This window comes from Pongo abelii, chromosome 1 (assembly GCF_028885655.2).
Source record: "Pongo abelii isolate AG06213 chromosome 1, NHGRI_mPonAbe1-v2.0_pri, whole genome shotgun sequence".
In the NCBI taxonomy this organism is placed as follows: domain Eukaryota; kingdom Metazoa; phylum Chordata; class Mammalia; order Primates; family Hominidae; genus Pongo; species Pongo abelii.
This window is the reverse complement of record NC_071985.2, coordinates 167,000,844-167,020,915: the sequence shown is the minus strand read 5'-3', so window position 1 is coordinate 167,020,915 and position 20,072 is coordinate 167,000,844. Positions and strand designations below refer to the sequence as shown.

General features: G+C 35.6%; 1 protein-coding gene and 1 pseudogene across 3 annotated transcripts in view; one reads left to right on the top strand and one right to left on the bottom strand.

Moving 5' to 3' along the window:
• PDE4B (phosphodiesterase 4B) overlaps positions 1-20,072 on the top strand; it is a 597,395-nt gene that overhangs the window by 317,870 nt on the left and 259,453 nt on the right. The window lies entirely within an intron of this gene.
• Positions 9,393-9,514, bottom strand: LOC112130889 (U4 spliceosomal RNA; annotated as a pseudogene).

The following is a 20,072-nucleotide window of genomic DNA, read 5'->3' as shown; positions in this document are numbered from 1 at the left end:
CAGGTATGGAAGTGAGGATCAGATATGGTAGGTCTGGCCTGCTTTTACTCTTTTTTCAGGTATGTGGTAGTATCTTCATTCTACTTGGTGATCTGTCTAGGTTTTGGTAGAAATTTGGGCTTTGGCTAGCACTACAGAGGAAGGGATTCTCTCTGCTGGGAACAAGGCAGAGTCCCAAGCATTGGGCTGAAGTTACAGGCACAGTTCTTGTTTTGGTTGGAAACAGAGGTACTGATCAAGAAACCAAAGTGAACAGCCAGTCACATGCATAGAGTTAGGGTAGGGATGGTGGGGGATGTGGGATTAGCTTGATGGACTTAGGGATGTGCTGGTTCACTCAGTTAGGATGCATCAAGTACCAGGATTAGTAAGGTTGGGGCTGGAAATATACCTATGCCAGGCTTTGTTCTCATTGGCTCAGCAGTGGTCCCCAGTGTGTAGAACGGAATCGCCTGGGGATGATTGTCAGCATGCACATCCCTGTGCCCTACCCAGGACCTCCTGAGTCAATGTCTTTGCAGGCAGCTGCGGGTTTAACAACCTCCCCAAGTGCTTCTGATGTAGACTAAAATTTGAGAACCATTGAATTAGGGAGTAAGTGGATGAACCTACAGGTTTGAGATATAAGTATCTGTTCTTAGGCTGACTTGAAGCTAACATTGGACACAGAGCAATTTTAGTGGGCCTTAGAGGAATAGACACCATTAAATTTTTCATAAAGCATTGAATGATGAAATGGCTTGGAACAAGTCATTGAATTAAAAATGGAATTTTTATGACAGAAGTGCAGACAGGAAAATTTAAATGTCCTCTTAATAGTGAGAGAAGGTGCACATTTAATGAATGGGGAAGTTTTAATATGAGCTAGCAGCACACCCTGCATTTACCTTCATGGAAAGCAGCTCTCAGAGCACCTGAGAAGTTTTATTTTGGGAGAAGGGAGATCTAGAGGGCCCTAAATGCAGCTAGGGAAATAATAACTTGACAGCCGATGAAAACAAAATGATAGGTTGCTGTAAGAAGCAGAGTGGCTGGGTACTCTGACTGACTAGAATGTTTCCCTGGTTCTGAATACATTATAACCACACCAGCACGAAGATCCAGGGCATGCAGTACATATTTCCCTTGGTCTTGACAGGTTATGGGGAATCATGACAAGCTTTGCCTCTGTTAGACTGAAAAATAGATGTTTTGACTGCAAGTTTGCGCACCTGTCTTTGATGATGAGGAACTCATCCCACGCTGCTGCTTGTTGTGTTATTGTTTCATTTGTTTGTTGTGATTTAAAATAGAGAAAGAAAAGAATTGGGGAAAAAGTTTGAACCAAAGCAATCAGACAACTTCAATAATAAAATGCTATCCAGGCTTTTGTGATAGGAAACCTATGCAATCCCACTGCTAATTCTGTTCTCGCTATAGGGATTCATCGAGCCTATTTTATCAGCTCAGTGGGGTTCAATGTCTCTCCACTCCGATGGGAAAAGTGCGGAATTATCACCAGGGTAATGAAAAACACCCCATCCCATGTTTATAGCGTGTTTTATTAAAAGCATGTTGCTTTGGCCTCATATACCAATTGCAATATGTGAGTGTAAGATGCCAGAATAGCTCTCAAGGGAAACACTTTCCTTTGTGCTAATTTAAAATTCCTCGAAGAGCATACAGTCAGGTGTGATGTTAATATTTTGTATCTTTTCTACCTGAGATTTTCATAAAGGAGATGATAGGTGGAGTAGAGTAAAGGGTCAGCTGAGTTTTGGAGCCACCTGGCCAGGGCTGGGAATTTACTATGAATTGCTTTCAGAACTATTCTTTACATTTCTGATAGCCCACACTTTCTTATTTTATGTCATAATCATTAGGGAATTTGAATGAGTGTTCCTATTATGATTAGGTAAATAACATTTTACTTATAACTTCTGCTAATAACCACATTTTACTTTGTATAAATTAATTTTCTATTATGCCAGTGGAATTTTCACGTTTGACTCTTTGTTTCTGCGAACCTTAACCCAATGTTGATTTTTGCAAACTCCACCATTAGTTCCTTCCAACTAGCATTTTATTCTCCAGCTCGTCTTTATCCTAATTCTTTCAAAACTTTAAGGCCCATATTAAGTTCTAGGACAATTAATTCCTACCACAGTGTGTAGTTGAGTAGAGGAAGTAGACTTGTAAAGAAATAGCACCAATATAGTGTGACAAAGATAATAATAGAGGTGTTTAAAGAGAGAAGTTTAATTGAGAAGAGTGATATTTCAGTTAGGTCTTAAAGGACTGAGTGGAAATTCACCAGACTTTGAAGAGAAAGGTGCTTATGCCTGGGAGAGAGACCTGCATGTACAAGGGCGTGGAGTTATGGAAGAACAGAGTGCTTGGCATGTTCGGAGACTAGTGGATAAGTCTGTACCTGTTCTTTATATTCACATATTGCAATGAAGGTTTACAGTCAAAAGATAAAGCCAGAAATGTAGGATCAAAATTGTGAAGTTCCTTATGTTCTATACAGTTGGGCTTGGTCTTTCTCCTATGGGTATTGAAAGGGCAGTCAATGGCAAGTAGGCCAGTATTTTTAAAAGCATATTAGAAAGATTACTCTGGCAGAAGTATGCAAAATGATCTGGAGCAGTCCAGACTAGAGGCAGGGAAGTCAGTTAAGAGTTTATGGCAATAATTCTGAGATTAGCTGAGGAACCACAGCTTGGGCTGAGGTTGTTGGGATGGAAGAACATTGCTAAGTAAAGGTTAAATAAACTTGGTGATTGCCTGTTTGAAGCAGAGAAGAGGGGTGGGGAGGACACAGTGAATCTGAAGATTCTAACTTAGGGAATTGGCTGGTGCTATGTCAACTCAGACAAGGCATCTGTGAGAAGAGGGCTATTTATTTATTTTTTAAGGACAGGAAGTTAATAAGTTAGTTTTAGGATGATGAGATCCAAGAACCTCTGGGTATCCAACTGGAGATGTCTAGTACTTAGTCAGATAAAGAAGCCTGGGGCTCAGGAGGAAAGTCTAGACAGGAGACATGGATTTGGGAGCATGGGGACTAATTATTGGTCTGCCTGAATCATGAATTTACAACGCTATTAATATAACCTATTCATACAGCTGCACTACATAGGTGTCTCATTTACAGATTCTGTTCTAATAATTCTTAAATAATTTTACATTTTTTCCTACTGTGTCAGATCTACCCTATGCTATTCTTGTATTTTTGCACCTTTTTAGACTAAGTGAAGTAGAAGCCTGTTAATTTATCTTTTTTCAATGTCATGCTATTGAATATTCAACAAAGTAAAGTGGTCAAAACTTGGGCTTCAGAGCCTGGTAGTCATTGGGGCTTTTTTTCTCTTCTCCCGGAAACAATACAATTATATCCCTCCTCTTCCCCCATCTCCAAGTAAGATTTAGCTACGTGACCAGCTTTTAGCTCTTGAAATGTGAGTAGACAGATCATGTCATTTCTAGGTAGAAGCTTTAAGAGTTAGTTTGTGATTCGTCACATCGTTTTTTTCTGCATCTGCAGCCTTGGAGATAGAAGCCCTATCAACAAGGGTTCCGAAGTGACTGTATTGAGCAGAGTTCTCCATATGACCCCCATTAGACACGTAGTGAGAATGAGAAATAAAATGTACTGCATTAAGCCACTGAGATTGACATTGTTGTTATGAAAGCATAAGCTAGCCAGTCTGGTTGGTAAAGAGGTGACTAGACATGGACTCAAGTCCTGGCTCTGTCACTAATTGACTAACTGTAAAAAAGTTACACAACTTCTTAGAGCTCCAGTTTTTTCATTTTTGGAAATAATTATACTGAATTTTCCAAAACTCTGTGAGAATTAGAGACAAGGTATACAAAGTACCTTGTAAACAATAGCCATCCACTACATAGCCGCTATTAAAGTCTGCATCCATCATTTTGGATAGTTACTCAATTTTAGTGTTTTGATTTTGTAATACCTTATGGTGGCTATCGCTCTCAGATTTGTGTTGTGTTCAGATTTCTTGAAAATGTTATCTCCATGTTTATCTGAGAAATTGTTAAAAAATAAAAATAAAAATAATTAAAGCAAGATATGGCCAAGGACAGGACTGAGTGGTCATGCTAACATAGATCTTCTCACATTTATTAATGGCTGTCTTTAGATAAAGTTGTAAAATTAATTCACCTTGCAATGGCCCCAAACTCCACATCTTGTTTCTGAGGATACAGCGGTTTTTTTTCATAGGCACGCTATAAAAGAGTTGCTTAGTCAGTCACCTTGCTACAACTGCATAAGATATAATCACATCAACTTCTAAACATTTGTAAACTTCTTAAACATTCGTAAACTATTTGTTTTGTGGTATGTTGGCTTTTTGTCTCAAACAGCTGATTGTTCTGTGTATTATGAAGTACTCAAATCATTTCTGAGCCATTATCTTTGCTCACAGGATAATTCTACACCAAAACTTCTGTCATTATGCTATTATAGAGTTCTTTTTCTATCATGATCTGATTGCCTGCTTATACTATCCACCTTATTTAAAATTCTCCATTGGTCACACAAGATTTTATCTATTTGTATATAAACTAAAATTCAAAATCTACTTATGGAAAAATATCTCCTATACTCTTGATCTATGTAGATGACAAACTCAACTCTTAGGAAAAAGAAGAAGGGATGATAGGAATTACATCTCATAACTTCATTTTGAAAAACAAAAGTTGGTTGGTATCATGGAAGAGATAGGAATTTCAGGAGAGAGTGACCTTAGCTAATATACAGATAACAAAACTGTAGAAAGACAAGAGTGTTAATAAGGCAAATGTATTTGTAGATTAGTAGAAAGAAAGGATTACCTTCAGAGGTAGGCTTGATATAAAAGGAAGTACACTTCTTATGATGGACGAGCTATAAAGCTATAAAGCCTATTTCTTCCAGGGGTGATACAGCTGGAAATATACTTAGATTCTAAATAGGTTTAGATAGATTTATAAATACATCAATAATGTACCATTGAGGGCAGGACAGGTCATAGGAACATACATATGATATTTTTGAGGGGAACTTTGGGTGGCCTATCACCTCATAGTCTTAAGAGAGGACTTATGTTGGATGGTTCAGCAGCTTGACCAATTTTGGGACATTCCTTTGTTCTTATAAGTGTTATCATAGTCAAATTACTCAGAGGAACAAATAGTTACAAGCTCCCCGAGGTCTTAGATGACAAAATTATATATATATATGTGTGTGTGTATGTATGTATATATATATGTGTATGTGTATATGTATATGTATATATGTGTATGTGTATATGTATATATACATATATACGTGTATATGTATATATACATATATACATATATATGTATATACATATATACATATATGTGTATATACATATATACATATATATGTGTATACACATATATGTATGTGTATATATGTGTATACACATATATATGTATGTGTATATATGTGTATGTATATATATAGACACTGACATTACTCATAATTAAAAAACATCTTAACATTTTTGAGAAAGAGGAAAGGACTTCTTTTACTCTGTATGAAGGAAACTAGAGAATGTTGTAAGTCATAGGTCTGAAAATGTTTAATTACAAGTGCGTGTTCTTTAAAATCTATCCTTCAGTTGAGATGACAGTAGCTGTCACCACACCCCTTTCCCTAGGTAGCCAAATTAATTGGGAAAAGAAAAAATGTGTTCCTTGCAGTGGAGTCTCACACACTATCACAGTGCCCTTGACAGCACCCTGTTGTGGCCCCTGTTCCACCTATGTGATGGCCTTTCAGACATGACAAACAGTTTTTCTAGGTTCTTTAGGTGAAAAGATTTAACTGCCAATTAACGAGACATCCTAGGTTTAAAAAAAAGTGACTGTAACTTTGTAATTTTATTTTCCTAGCATCTGTTCTAGTCAAGCCAAGCCTACTGCGGTGATCTTCATCAAGACAATTCAGGGGTTTCCTAGCAACCAAGTTTCCTGTGGTTTCCTTGGTTATATGTAATGACATAACTCTTATGGGCAACTTCACAAAAACACAGAAGAAAGCCCTCCTAAAGAACGAAATTCCAAAAAAAACCAGGTTACTGCTCACTGAGTGTCTCTGTTTAAAATGGAGAAATTTATCTTCGTGAGCATTAATGACACTAATAAATGATTATGTAGTGATTGCAAAGTAAAATCACATGGTTATTTGATTTCTTTTTTTTTTTCTTTTATTATTATTATTATTATTATACTTTAGGTTTTATGGTACATGTGCGCAATGTGCAGGTAAGTTACATATGTATACATGTGCCATGCTGGTGCGCTGCACCCACCAACTCGTCATCTAGCATTAGGTATATCTCCCAATGCTATCCCTCCCCCCTCCCCCCACCCCACAACAGTCCCCAGAGTGTGATGTTCCCCTTCCTGTGTCCATGTGTTCTCATTGTTCAATTCCCACCTATGAGTGAGAATATGCGGTGTTTGGTTTTTCATTGTTTTTGTTATATGCCTGATCTTAATTTGATTTCTGAAATCAGGATCCTTTTTCCATCTCTTCTAATTGACTGCCACATACTTAGACATATCCAGCAGATGAAAACTAGACACTTAAAAAAATTATATGAGAGGTCATTTATTAAAATAGCAGAGTTGTAGTTGCTCAAGAGTAGGAACCAATAATACTGCCTGTTTTTACTAATAAAGTATATTATGAGGTTTGTATGGCAATATCAAGGGTTATTGGTGGAGGCCATTAAATAACTGTTAATGTATACTGAGAAGTAAATTTTCCGTGCCAGCATGACCAACATTAGCTACTTTTATGTACTTAATTGTTTTCTCATTCCATATTCACAAAGACAAATTATATTGGGTAGCTGTAATCTTTGGTGATATATCTAAAATCCATAATATGTCAACCAAAGAAGGAAATATAAATTTACACAATTAAGAGTAAAATTTGTGCAACATCGGCTATTCATCCTTGCATTTTCAGTGCCTATCATACAAGGTGGCTTGTGATAAATATAAAATATTGGATTAATGAATGACCAGGGCTGAACAACTCCCTTGGTTTTTCCAGTGGAAATTGGAATTTAATATGAGGATCCCCAGATTAAAGTAATGCACACTTAGGAAAGGAGAAAAATATAATTAATACATCAGAAATTTTTGAGTTAGAGTACAGTAAGTCCTCACTTGTTGATAGGATCTTGGAAACTGTGACTTTAAGTGAACTGACATACTGGATAGTAGAACTAATTTTACCATAGTTTAATTGATACCAGCAAGAGTTCAGTTCCTACAGCATACAGTATGTACAGTACCTTGTTTCACTTAAAGTCACACTTTTCAAGAATCTATCCGTGAGGACTTACCATATATATTCCTCTGCATACTATTCATTTATTAATTAAATATTTATTATGGACCTATTAGGTGCCAGGTTCTGTGCCAAGTGCTCAGAGTACAACTGAGAACAAAATTAAATATGATTGCAGCCTCAAGAAGCTTGAAAATAAAATGTTTAGGAATTATAAATTAGCTAAAGGATAATACAAACAAAAGTACAAATACTGTAAAGACAAGATACTGTAAACACAAGATAGATTAAGCCATGAGTTTAACAAAGAAACTTCTTCTGATCTGGGGGTAGAGTGTCCAGGGATAGCTTCTCAAAGGAAGTAACATTTAAGCTGAGAGATGAAGGCCTAGGTAAGCATAACTGGGAGAAAGTTGGGTGTGGGTGGGGAACAGCAGAGACAAAAGGATAAGCATGTGCAAAGACTTTAGAGGAACGCAAAGAAGCAGAGAGACCTGGAGTTCCTATTTCTGTCAGTGGGAATGAACCTAGAATGAGAGGAGATTTCAGAGGGTTTCAAAAGGATTCCTATAGGCCATGTTGAGCATTTAGCAGAAACAATCTAGAAAAAGTTTGGAAATGTGGTTCATAGTTACAATTTAACCTTTGTAGTATTAAATGTATTTAAAAAACCACCTAAGACTTTGATTTGAGGGTGAAAATTTAATTCTGAAGTTACTGAAATAGTTGAGCCCCAGTAGGACAGGGTTTGTGGCATGAATAGGGCATTCGGACAGACTGTGCTCGTGGACTAGGGGTCGAACCAAGGAGAAGCTGAAGTCCAGCAGCAGTGTCAATTATCCAGGCAGGAAGACTGAAGGCCCAAGGCTCAGAGCAGGCAAAAAGCATGGTAATGGGGTGAGGGTGGAGAAAATAGCACTTATTTAAGATGATTTTATTACGTATTTGTATATACATTATTTCATTTAATTCTAAAAACCACATGATGAGGTGGGTATTGCTTTCTCCCTTTTAATATTAAGAAACTGAGAAATAGAAAGTATAAAAAGCATACCCTGGATGACATGATACCAGTGAGACTGGGATTAAAATCTAGGACTTTCTTGACTTCTAAAATTGTGCTTTTTTTTCAGTGTAATACGTTATATTTCCACTCTTCTGTGCAGTAACTTGGGTTAGAGTCTTAATATCAAGATGGACCGTATGTCATGGCTGACCACAGCCAATGAGAGAGGAAGATTTATCCCAGTCTTGCTTTCCTGAGGCTTCTAACCAATAAGCTATACTAAGCCTAACTTAGTTGAAGCAAATGCCTTCTTTAACTTTATTTAAATAGAACCACTTATTTATGTATTTATTTATCCAAGAAACTTTACTAAGTTATCTTTAAAATCACATGCTTAGCAATCATTTTGAAAGTGATGCATTTGGAATTTGAGGTATTCAATTCTGCATTGAGATGAAGGGAAAAAAAGCATAACACAACTTATGCCCCTCATATCATTAAGACAAATATGGAAAAGTAGAAGGGACCCAGAAATCATTTGGGCCCTTGATGTTCTTTCATTCATTCAATCAATTTTTTATTGAACTTCTCCTATATGCCAGGCACAGTTTTAGGTGTTGTGGGTATTCCATTGAACAAAGTCCTTGATATCATGGGAAATAGACAAAAACACATAATCTAATAAATTATAATTCATAGTCAGGCAGCAAGAAATGATATGAAGAGAAATGGATGAGAGCATTAAAAAAGTGATCAAGTAAGGCCTCCCTGAGGAAGTGAAATCTGACTAGAGACCAGAAAGAAGCTAAGGAGTGATAAATGGAGGAAGACAATTCAAGGCAGGGTGAGGAGAAATCTCAAAGACTGAGACGTACAGCATGCTTGGTAGGTTGGAGAAATGACTGCACTTCAGATTTTCTGAAAACTTAGTGATTAATGATTTTTCAAGCTAATAAACTGAGTTTACAATCCTTGTATAACAGAAGAGACTCAAAGATCTACCATTTAGTCAAGGAGCCGTGCAGCTGAAACTATATAAATCCAAATCTGACCTCATTTAATATGAACAATTGTGTTAAAATCAACTTATTTTCTGCATTAAGATTTAGTCCTTTAAAGTTTTCAATTAGCAATGACTGCACCTCGGATAAACCTCATTGGCTATGATATTGCTACTGTGCAAAGTTGATTTAGTCTAAAAACTAAAAGCCACTCTCTTGGCTTACAAACTTTGAGAATCACTTTAGAATTGTTTAAGGCAAAGACACAAACTGGGTTAATTTCATAGTAAAGATGGTTCTCTGTTGTTTGCACAGTATTTTATTAATTCTAGAATCATGGAACATTAGAACTTAAAGTGATCTCTGAATTCATCTAAAGCACCATAATAATAGCTAACATTTATAGGGCCAGCTGGCATTCTAAATGCTTGACTCATATTAGCATATTTTGTCCTCATAACCTTTGCAGACATAAATACTATGCCTCTGTTTTTAAATGGGGGAAATTGAGGAATATAGGGGTTAAGTAATTTTCCCAAGGTAATACAACTATTAAGCAATGAACCCATGCAGTCTGACTCTAAAGTCTTTGCATTTAACCATTGCATACTAGACAGTTGGAAGAAACTGAGACTGACTGGTTAAGTAAAATTTCCAAGATCACACCCTTGGGAAGCAAAGGTGGAATTTCAGCCTTGTCCTGTATGCCCTTAGAATTTGAGTTCTTAATTACTATTCTGTGCTACAAACATCATTCATCTTGGTGAACATCTAGTTTAAACTCCACTTTGAGAGGTAATATTATTCAGTAGAGTGTACTCGGACTTTTTGAACTAGAAGAGTCTTTGTTTAAATTCAGTTATATACTTGCTATTATAGCTTGCAATCTTGAGCAAATAACTTATTTAAGTCTCAGTTTGCTTATATATAAAATTTGGATAGTCACACCTGCCAAATTACATTATAGAGAGAAATAAATGATGTAGTGTGTCTAACATAGCATTGAGTATGTATGAGGCAATTGACATATGACACAATTACCGTAATTCTGGAGAGGAAACCAAGGTCAAAGGAACTGTGTCACATAGCTAATAGTGGAATACCTGGGATACAAATCAGGTTCCCTGATTATTATATTTCTTGCATTGAACTACAAAAGGACTAAGTAGTGACAAGATTCACAGAAAAATAACCTGCCAATTTCTCTGTATGTCTGTTGTTATTCCAACTCAGAATCTGTGATATTAATTGCCATAGCCAATTTGCTGAACTCCTAGTGTGAACCATGCTAGTTTTCTATGATATATGATGTCATGGATTGCTATGTAATATCATATGCATCACTCTTGCTTCCCCAATTAGATCATAACAATCCTCTCACAGGGATTTGTTTCTGGTTTGATTGTTTTGGTGTTTCTTCTGTATCCTTGAGCTTCACCTTCAAGTGTGGGAGAAAAGGTCTTTTATGTTAACCCACAAATCAACTACTTTAACTGCTTCTTAAATTTTTAAATATTTTATTTTATACTTTTAATCAGTACATGCTATTGTAAATGTTTATGGGCTACATAATGAGATTTCAATACATATAATGTGTATTGATGAGATCAGGATAATCAGTATATCCATTATCCCCCTAATTTATCATTGCTTTGTGTTAGGAACATCCAATATTCTCCTTCTAGCTATTTGAAACTGTATATTCTTGTTGACTATAGTCATCCTACAGTGCTATAGAACACTTCGACTTATTTCCCCTATCTAGCTATAATTTTGTATCCTTTAAAAAAATCTGTGCATATACCCTTTTCCTTACCCTTCCTAGCCTCTAGTATCCTCTGTTCTATTTTTCACTTCTATCAGATCAACATTTTTAGCTTCCTCATATGAGTGAGAACATGCGGTTTTTAACTTTCTGTTCCTGGGTTTTTTCACTGAAACTGCTTTGTTGAGAGATCATTTACATGCAATAAACAGTATCAACTTTAAATGTACAATTCTATGAGTTTTGACAAATGCATACAGTTGCATAACAACCACCACAACTATGACATAGACTACTTTGTCCAAAATGGCTGCCACTAGCCCCTTGTGGCTACTGATCACTTGAAATGGGGCTAGTCGTAATTAAATGCAGTATAAGTAAAAAAAAAAAAAAATTATATATGTATATATACTGCATTTCAAAGGCTTAGTATAAAATTTAAATATCTCATTAATAATATATGTTGATTATATATTGACCATATTTTTACATATCAAGTAAGTAAATTTAAATTAATCTTACCTTTTTTTACTTTTAAATATAGCTAGTAAAATATTCAAATTACATATGTGACTGGTACTATATTTCTATTGGGCAATGTTTTCATAGAACATTGTGACCACTTCTAAAAACTTATTCCTTGCCACTTTCTAAGCAATCTCCTTCATGCACCTGAACTCTTGGTGATCACTGATATTCCCTCTGTCACTATAGTTTTGCCTTTTTTAGAACATCAAATAGTGTGTAGTTTTTCATATCCGGTCAGCATAATGCTTCTGAGAGTCATCCATGTTTTTATGAATCAGCTGTTTGTTCCTTTATTGTTGAGTGGTATTTATCATGGATATTCCATAATTTGTTTGTGTACTTCTCAGCTAATGGACATTTGGGTTGTTTCCAGTTTTTGATTCTTAATGAAGCTGGCATGAACATGTAAGTACAAGTTTTGTATGGACATAGGTTTTCATTTCTACTGGATAAATATATCAGAAGGGGATTACTGGATGGTATAATAAGTATATGTTCAACTTTAGAAGAAACTGCCAAACTGTTTTCCAAAGTGGTTATAATACTTTACATCTCCACTAGTAATGTATGGGAGTTTAAGTTGTTCCACATTTTCAACAGCTTTGTATTGTCAGTCTTATTAAATTTTAGCCATTCAAGTGGATGTCTTCGGTATCATATTGTGATGGTTTTCATTTATGTTTTCCTTTATAACTAATGATGTTGAAGATATTTTTACGTGTTTATTTGCCTGCCATTCATATTTCTTCCTTGGTGAAATGTGTCAATCAAATCTGTTGCCCATTTTTAAATGTTATTTGTCTTCTAATTGAGTGGAAAGGGTGAAGTTATTTATAAACACTGGATATGGTAGTTTCTATTCTTACATCTTCAAATTTACTTTTTTTCTGCAGTGTTTAATATGATGGCAATACAATGTGTTGTAATTTTTCATTGCAGATTTTCTTCTCTAAATTTCCAGTTGGCTCTTGGTTATAGCCTATACTTTTTTATTCCATTATTTTATATTACTGTTTCTCTCTATCTTCTTGAACAAATGAAACATATTTGTAGTACTTTTTTAAAAAGATCCTTGTCTACAAATTCTGTTATTTTTAGTCTTTTAATTTGTTTATTTTTCTATTGTTTATTGTCCTCATTTTTATATCTTTTTATTAATTATTGGACTTTTTAGATAATACATTGCTGCTGGGTTTGTTTTTTTTTTTTGTATTTTTTAAAGTGGTGATAGGTTTTGTTCTGGCACCACTGGGATACTTTTTGAATCAGTTTGATCCTTCTGAAGCTTACTTTTAACCTTTATTAGAATTGTCCCAGAGCACCAGTTAGTCTAGGGTTACTACTATGGTGATAACTATATAATGATTCTTGCGGATGCTCCATGTAAACACACTGCTTGGTAGAAACATGAATTAAGACTAACTCTATGTAAGCTCTGACAGTTGTTCAGAGTGAGGTTCTTTCTTCAGCGTTGGGTAGTTTCCTCTCACACAATTGCATATCAGTCTTCAGCCAGACTCAAGGGGATGCCTCAGCAGATTCTCAGAGCTCTATCTCAGTGCAGCTCCTTCATCTCTGGTACTTGTTCTTGCAATCTCTAGCCATTTGGCCTTCCATAAACTCTGATCTCTACCTTAACTCAGAACAAATGCCAGTCTCTGTCTGGGTTCCCCCTCTCTGCACTGCAGGCTAGCAACTGCTTTCAGGCTGTACACTGGACGTTCATTGAACTCACCCTGCTTCTTTACCTTTTCTCAGGAATCATGATCCATCATTTCATAGATTTTCTATTTCATTATTCCATCATGGCTGGAAGCATAAGGCCAGATATTTTAACTTTGAAATAAAATATCATCTTTGAAGACTACAAAGGTCACATATGCAGCCTGAGTTTTTCCTTTCCATTGACAGTTCAAAATATGAGCACTCTGCATGGGTCTTCAAGAGGTTAGTTTTAAATTTTTGCTCCCTAGGTTCCAAGTAAAACCCAGTTAGAAATGTTAACACTTTAACATTCAAGAAAGAAAGTCTAAAGACTATAATGAGCATACCTGGTGCTAAATTTGTAAGGTTTCATTTCTAAATCAAATTAGAACATTAAAAAGCAACTTAATTGGAGTACTTTTCTTTAACTCTCCCATAAATGGCTTTGCTCAGCTATATTTCATTATTGTGCTTTTAGCTTTCACTAAGGCCATACAAAAACATCACACCTTCTGGTAACACATGCACACACAAATATAGATACAATGAGAATTGAATTACCATAACACATCTCCATCACTTCCTACTACTAAATGTAATTCTCAGATCCCTTGTTCCTGGCTTGGCGAAAATCTTGAAAATTTTTTTAAACAATTTCATTTCATTTTAAGTTCTGGGATACATGTGCAGCATGTGCAGGTTTGTTACATAGGTAAACGTGTGCTATGGTGGTTTGCTGCACCTATCAACTCATCACCTAGGTATGGCCCCAGTGTATGCTCTTCCCCTGCCCCCGTGTCCATGTGTTCTCATGGTTCAGTTCCAACTTATAAGTGAGAACATGCAGTGCTTGGTTTTCTGTTCCTGTGTTAGTTTGCTGAGGATAATGGCTTCCACCTCCATCCATGTTCCTACAAAGGACACGATCTCATTCTTTTGTATGGCTGCATAGTATTCCATGGTGTATATGTACCACATTTTCTTTATCCAACCTATCATTGATGGGCATTTGGGTTGATTCCACGTATTTGCTATTGTGAATAGTGCTTCAGTGAACATATACATGCATGTATTGAAGTAATACATTAATGGATGCCACTTAATGTGTTTTTGGTAGTTTTGACCCTTATTTCAACTTCATTGTTCTAATTCATTTTTCTTTATGTTATTTTGATTTGTAATGGAAGAATTACATTTTAAAGCAATGAATGAATAAAATTGTTTTTCTGTTTTGACAATCCTAGCCACATAGTTGATACTCAGTAAACTCTGATAAAATGAAAGTAATTGCTAATAGACTAAGCTAGTGAACATACGCAAGAAATGGATTACAAGTCCATTTATCTCAGTCCCAAGCAGATATTGACACCTACAATATACAAAATGTTGAGGTGGGTGCCAAAAAATAAACTGACTGAGATGTGGTCTTGTCATGGAGCAATCACTTATGAATTTGATTTTGTATTGATTCAGTCAGAACAGATTGCTTTCTCTGCTTGAAATGCTCCCTCTTCCTTCAAGACACCATACTCAGATAATCTCTCATGTTTCTTACTTCATTCAAGCCCTTCCTTTAATATCACTTCATCAAAGAAGTCTTCCCTGGCCATTTTTCCTAAAATACAATTACCTGTTTATATTTTATTCTCTTAACTCTGTTTGTGTGTATATGTATATATACATACACATATATATGTACATTTGAGACAGAGTCTTGCTCTGTTGCCCAGGCTGAAGTTCTGTGGTGGGATCTCAGCTCACTGCAGTCTCTCCCTCCTGAGTTCAAGCAATTCTCCTGCCTCAGCCTCCCAAGTAACTGTGACTACAGGTTCGCACCACCATGCTGACTAGTTTTTGTATTTTTAGTAGAGATGGGGTTTCTTCATGTTGGCCGGGCTGGTCTCGAGCTCCTGACCTCAGGTGATCAGCCCGCCTTGGCCTCCTAAAGTGCTGGGATTACAGGTGTGAGCCACTGTGTCCGGCCTGTGTTCAAATTTTTCTTTCACTTCTAACCTTAATTTCAAAGTAAGCTCTGTGAGGATAGGGATTTGGGCTGATGTGTTCAAACAGTATCCTTGAGTCTTAGAACAACGACTAGTACATGTAAATGCTTAATAAATATTCACTTAATCAATGAATTTAAAAAGTGAATCCTCTATGATTAATCTAATCATAGCTATGTTTAAGTTTAGCCTGGATTATTTGTAGCTTGCCAGAATTTCCATTGGTAGCCAGTTGTGTTTGAACTCATGAAAAATACTTTCCAGCTTCACTGTTGTTGTGAGGAGAGTATTCTATATGTAGAGGTTAACTGCACATCCCCAAAGCAACATTATTGCTGAATAAAGATGCCTAATGCCTTTACTATTAATTATCTGTGGCTATGCTAAACTGTAAGCTTTTGAGTTTTTATCTTTGTATTTTAATAGTTAATTTGAATAGAACCCAGTAATTTTATTTTTTATTTTTTTTATTATACTTTAAATTCTAGGGTACATGTGCACAACGTGCAGATTTGTTACATATGTACACATGTGCCATGTTGGTGTGTTGCACCCATTAACTCGTCATTTACATTAGGTATATCTCTTAATGCTATCCCTCCATCCTCCCCCCACCCCACAACAGGCCCCAGTGTGTGATGTTCCCCTTCCAGTGTCCAAGTGTTCTCATTGTTCAATTTCCACCTGTGAGTGACAACATGCGGTGTTTGGTTTTTTGTCCTTGGGATAGTTTGCTGAGAATGACGGTTTCCAGCTTCATCCATGTCCCTACAAAGGACATGAACTCATCCTTTTTTATGGCTGCATAGTATTCCATGGTGTATATGTGCCACATTTTCTTAATCCAGTCTATCATTGATGGACATTTGGATTGGTTCCAAGTCTTTGCTATTGTGAGTAGTGCCACAATAAACATACGTGTGCATGTGTCTTTATAGAAGCATGATTTATAATCCTTTGGGTATATATCCAGTAATGGGATGGCTGGGTCAAATGGTATTTCTAGTTCTAGATCCTTGAGGAATCGCCACACTGTCTTCCACAATGGTTGAACTAGTTTACAGTCCCACCAACAGTGTAAAAGCATTCCTGTTTCTCCACATCCTCTCCAGCATCTGTTGTTTCCTGACTTTTTAATGATTGCCATTCTAACTGGTGTGAGATGGTATCTCACTGTGGTTTTGATTTGCATTTCTCTGATGGCCAGTGATGATGAGCATTTTTTCATGTGTCTGTTGGCTGCATAAATGTCTTCTTTTGAGAAGTGTCTGTTCATCTCCTTCGCCCACTTTTTGATGGGGTTGTTTTTTTCTTGTAAATTTCTTTGAGTTCTTTGTAGATTCTGGATATTAGCCCTTTGTCAGATGAGTAGATTGCTAAAATTTTCTCCCATTCTGTAGGTTGCCTGTTCACTCTGATGGTAGTTTCTTTTGCTGTGCAGAAGCTCTTTAGTTTAATTAGATCCCATTTGTCAATTTTGGCTTTTGGTGCCATTGTTTTTGGTGTTTTAGACATGAAGTCCTTGCCCATGCCTATGTCCTGAATGGTATTGCCTAGGTTTTCTTCTAGAGTTTTTATGGTTTTAGGTCTAACGTTTAAGTCTTTAATCCATCTTGAATTAATTTTTGTATAAGGTGTAAGGAAGGGATCCAGTTTCAGCTTTCTGCATATGGCTAGCCAGTTTTCCCAGCACCATTTATTAAATAGGGAATCCTTTCTCCATTTCTTGTTTTTGTCAGGTTTGCCAAAGACCAGATGGTTGTAGATGTGTGGTACTATTTCTGAGGCCTCTATTCTGTTCCATTGGTCTATATCTTTATAATCTAAGATCTTTTAGAGATTTTTGGGTTTTTGTTCCTAAGAAGAAGATTTCTGCGTCATGCAAATATTCTCCTTTAAATACGGAATTTCATCATCGTGTTTTCGGGGAGAATGGATGTGTCTACCTAAATATTCTTTATTTTGAAATGTGATGAAAATGTAACTAGTACCAGACAGACTGAATTCTGTAAATCAGAATTTATTATTCTAGTAGCACATGGGAAATATTGAAATTCATTTTGCTGTAAGTATAGCTGGTGAAGTGAGCAGTATTGTTGCGTTTAGAGACGCTGATGTTTTAGAAAGTTGCCATTAAGGCCTTTTAATCTTACATTTTGGACTTATGAGAAAAATCCCTGGGGCTATTCTAAAATCCTAACAGATGCCTTCTGCTAAAATGCGTACAAAATATGTCTCTTTTCCTATATTAGACTTTCATATTTATTTAATACAGGAAACAAATATCTTTTGTATTAGAAAAAAACACAAATATAAGGGATCTGCAAGATCCTTTAGATCTGCTTCTTCAATTTCCAGTTGAAAAGACTGAGACTCATTTTCTTGAGTCAGTACAGGACTTTATCAACGACAGGAAATTAATAACAGGCAGTTCTAGAAACCAGAAACCTACTATTCAAATTACTAATATGCCAAGGTTTCAAATAGTTTAGATATTGTGACTTAAATATTGTTACAATAGTAATATTTTCCCAATAGAGGTATGTATGCCAGAGAATAAACCACAGTCTATTTCTAAGGAAATTAATTATATAAAAGGAAGGATCCTATGGTTCTTTATGAAAATAGTATTTTTTTTAAAACTGATCAATTAATGCTCATTATTAGCACTAAAGTAGAATTACTTTTTCTCCCTAGGAGAACTGAGTTGTAGGAATGCTTTGTAAATATGTTTTTAAATAGTTGATTTTATTTAGAATTGGCATCTTTTGCTAAAGAATCACCATGAGTCTTCACCGAAAGGTTGAAATGAGTTGTTGCTATTGTTGAGCATTGTGGGGTAAGAGAAATCCTGCCTCACGTAAATTTGTTTACATTGCTTCGTCCCTCTCTGTATCTTCAGGAAGTTCAAGGACCTGCGATAAAACTGATGCTGAATGTATTTCTCCAAAGAGTTGGAACTTTACAATATTTATCCTTTTCCTTTCTTCAGATTTCTTTTTCTTATCCTGCTTCCTATTATACGTCTTAAACTTTTGATATGAGGCCAGCATATGTGCCATTGAAAATGGTCTTAGAGTTTCTCTTTTAGTGAAATTGAATATTCTCCCATACATATTAATAGTGATATGGTTTAGACAATAATTTAGCATGATAAAGCTCTAGAAGCAGACTTGGCTTTTCTAGTGAACATCATGGCAATCTTTTTAAACTTATTGGTTTAGTATGGTATAAAATTCACAGGTAAAAAAGAAAGCAAATAAATACAAATAGATAAATAGATATTTACATAGCATTCAGTTGGTGTGACAATCATTATACACAAAAATTTGCTCTAGATATTTCCCCCTGTGCAATCTGTTGGAACTTGTTGGGCTTGCATGTGGTCTCTGAGTGAAATTCACTTTTCATTACAAAAATCTTTTTATACTAAATCGTGTGCTCCATTACTTTCTAAGAAATGGGAAATCATTGCCCACTGTATTGCACAAAAAGCATACCAACTACCTACAAATGAAATTAAGATTGAGAGGCATCATTCATTATTTTCAGTGCACACCTGAATTGAGAAAAGCACATTAATGAACTTGGGTTGTTGATGTCAACCCATTTTCCTGTATTTATTAAAAATTATCATGTATTCTGAGCTTAAAAATTGTTTTGATTTCTTCACTTAAAAAAGGTTTTCAGCTGTTTACATAATTTAGGAAACAGCAAAACAAAACAAAACAAACAACAAAAAACCTGCCTTCCCATGAGACTTTCATGGTAAGTCCACCTGGATGACCAAAAATACTTTTTATTTGTTAGCATTCTTGCTGCAGAAATAATATATTGTTATGCAGATATATTCACTTCAAGGCAAAACACCAAATTTTTTTCAGTGTTTTTCCCCTTAGGAGCTTTCATGATTCTAAACCTTTCATGAGATAGATAAAGTAAGTCTTTCTGAAGATAAATTGGATACTGTAAAATCCAAAACTATTCTAAGCCACCAGGTGAATATGATCAATCTGAGTTGTGTAAGCCTCAACTCAAGACAATAAAAGCTGTTTGTAGCCTTATTGATGTCAAGTATATGTCAATATAAAACAACAGCAACAACAAATCTCAAAACATTGTGATGAAATTAGACTTAAGATATTTAATTTGGATTTTTTTAAAAAAGATACACATTTATTTTTTTAAATAATTAAATTGATAAAAATTATACATATTTATGGTATACAGCATGATGTTTTGATATATGTATCTATTACCTCACATACTTATTTCTTTGTAGTGAGAATATTTAAAGTCTACTCTCTTAGCAATTTTCAAATACACAATACATTGTTATTAAAGAGTCATCAAGCTGTGCAATAGATCTCCTGAAGTTATACCTCCTGTTTAACTGAAATTTTGTAAGCCTTTCACCAAGGTCTTCCCAATCCCTGTCACCTGCCCACCCCAGCCCCTGGTAGCCATCATTATACTTTTTGCTTCTTTGAGTTTGATTTCTTTTTTTTAGATTCATCCACTTGGATTAAAAACTAAAACATAAGACCTGAGACTGTGAAACTATTAGAAGAAAACATAGGGGAAAAACTTCTTGATAATGGGCAAAGATTTTCTGGATATGACCCAAAAAGCACAGGAAACAAATGCAAAATTAGACAAATGAGATTGCATCACACTAAAAAGCTTCTGCACAACAAAGGAAACAATCAACAGAGTGAAGAGACAACCTATGGAATGGGAGAAA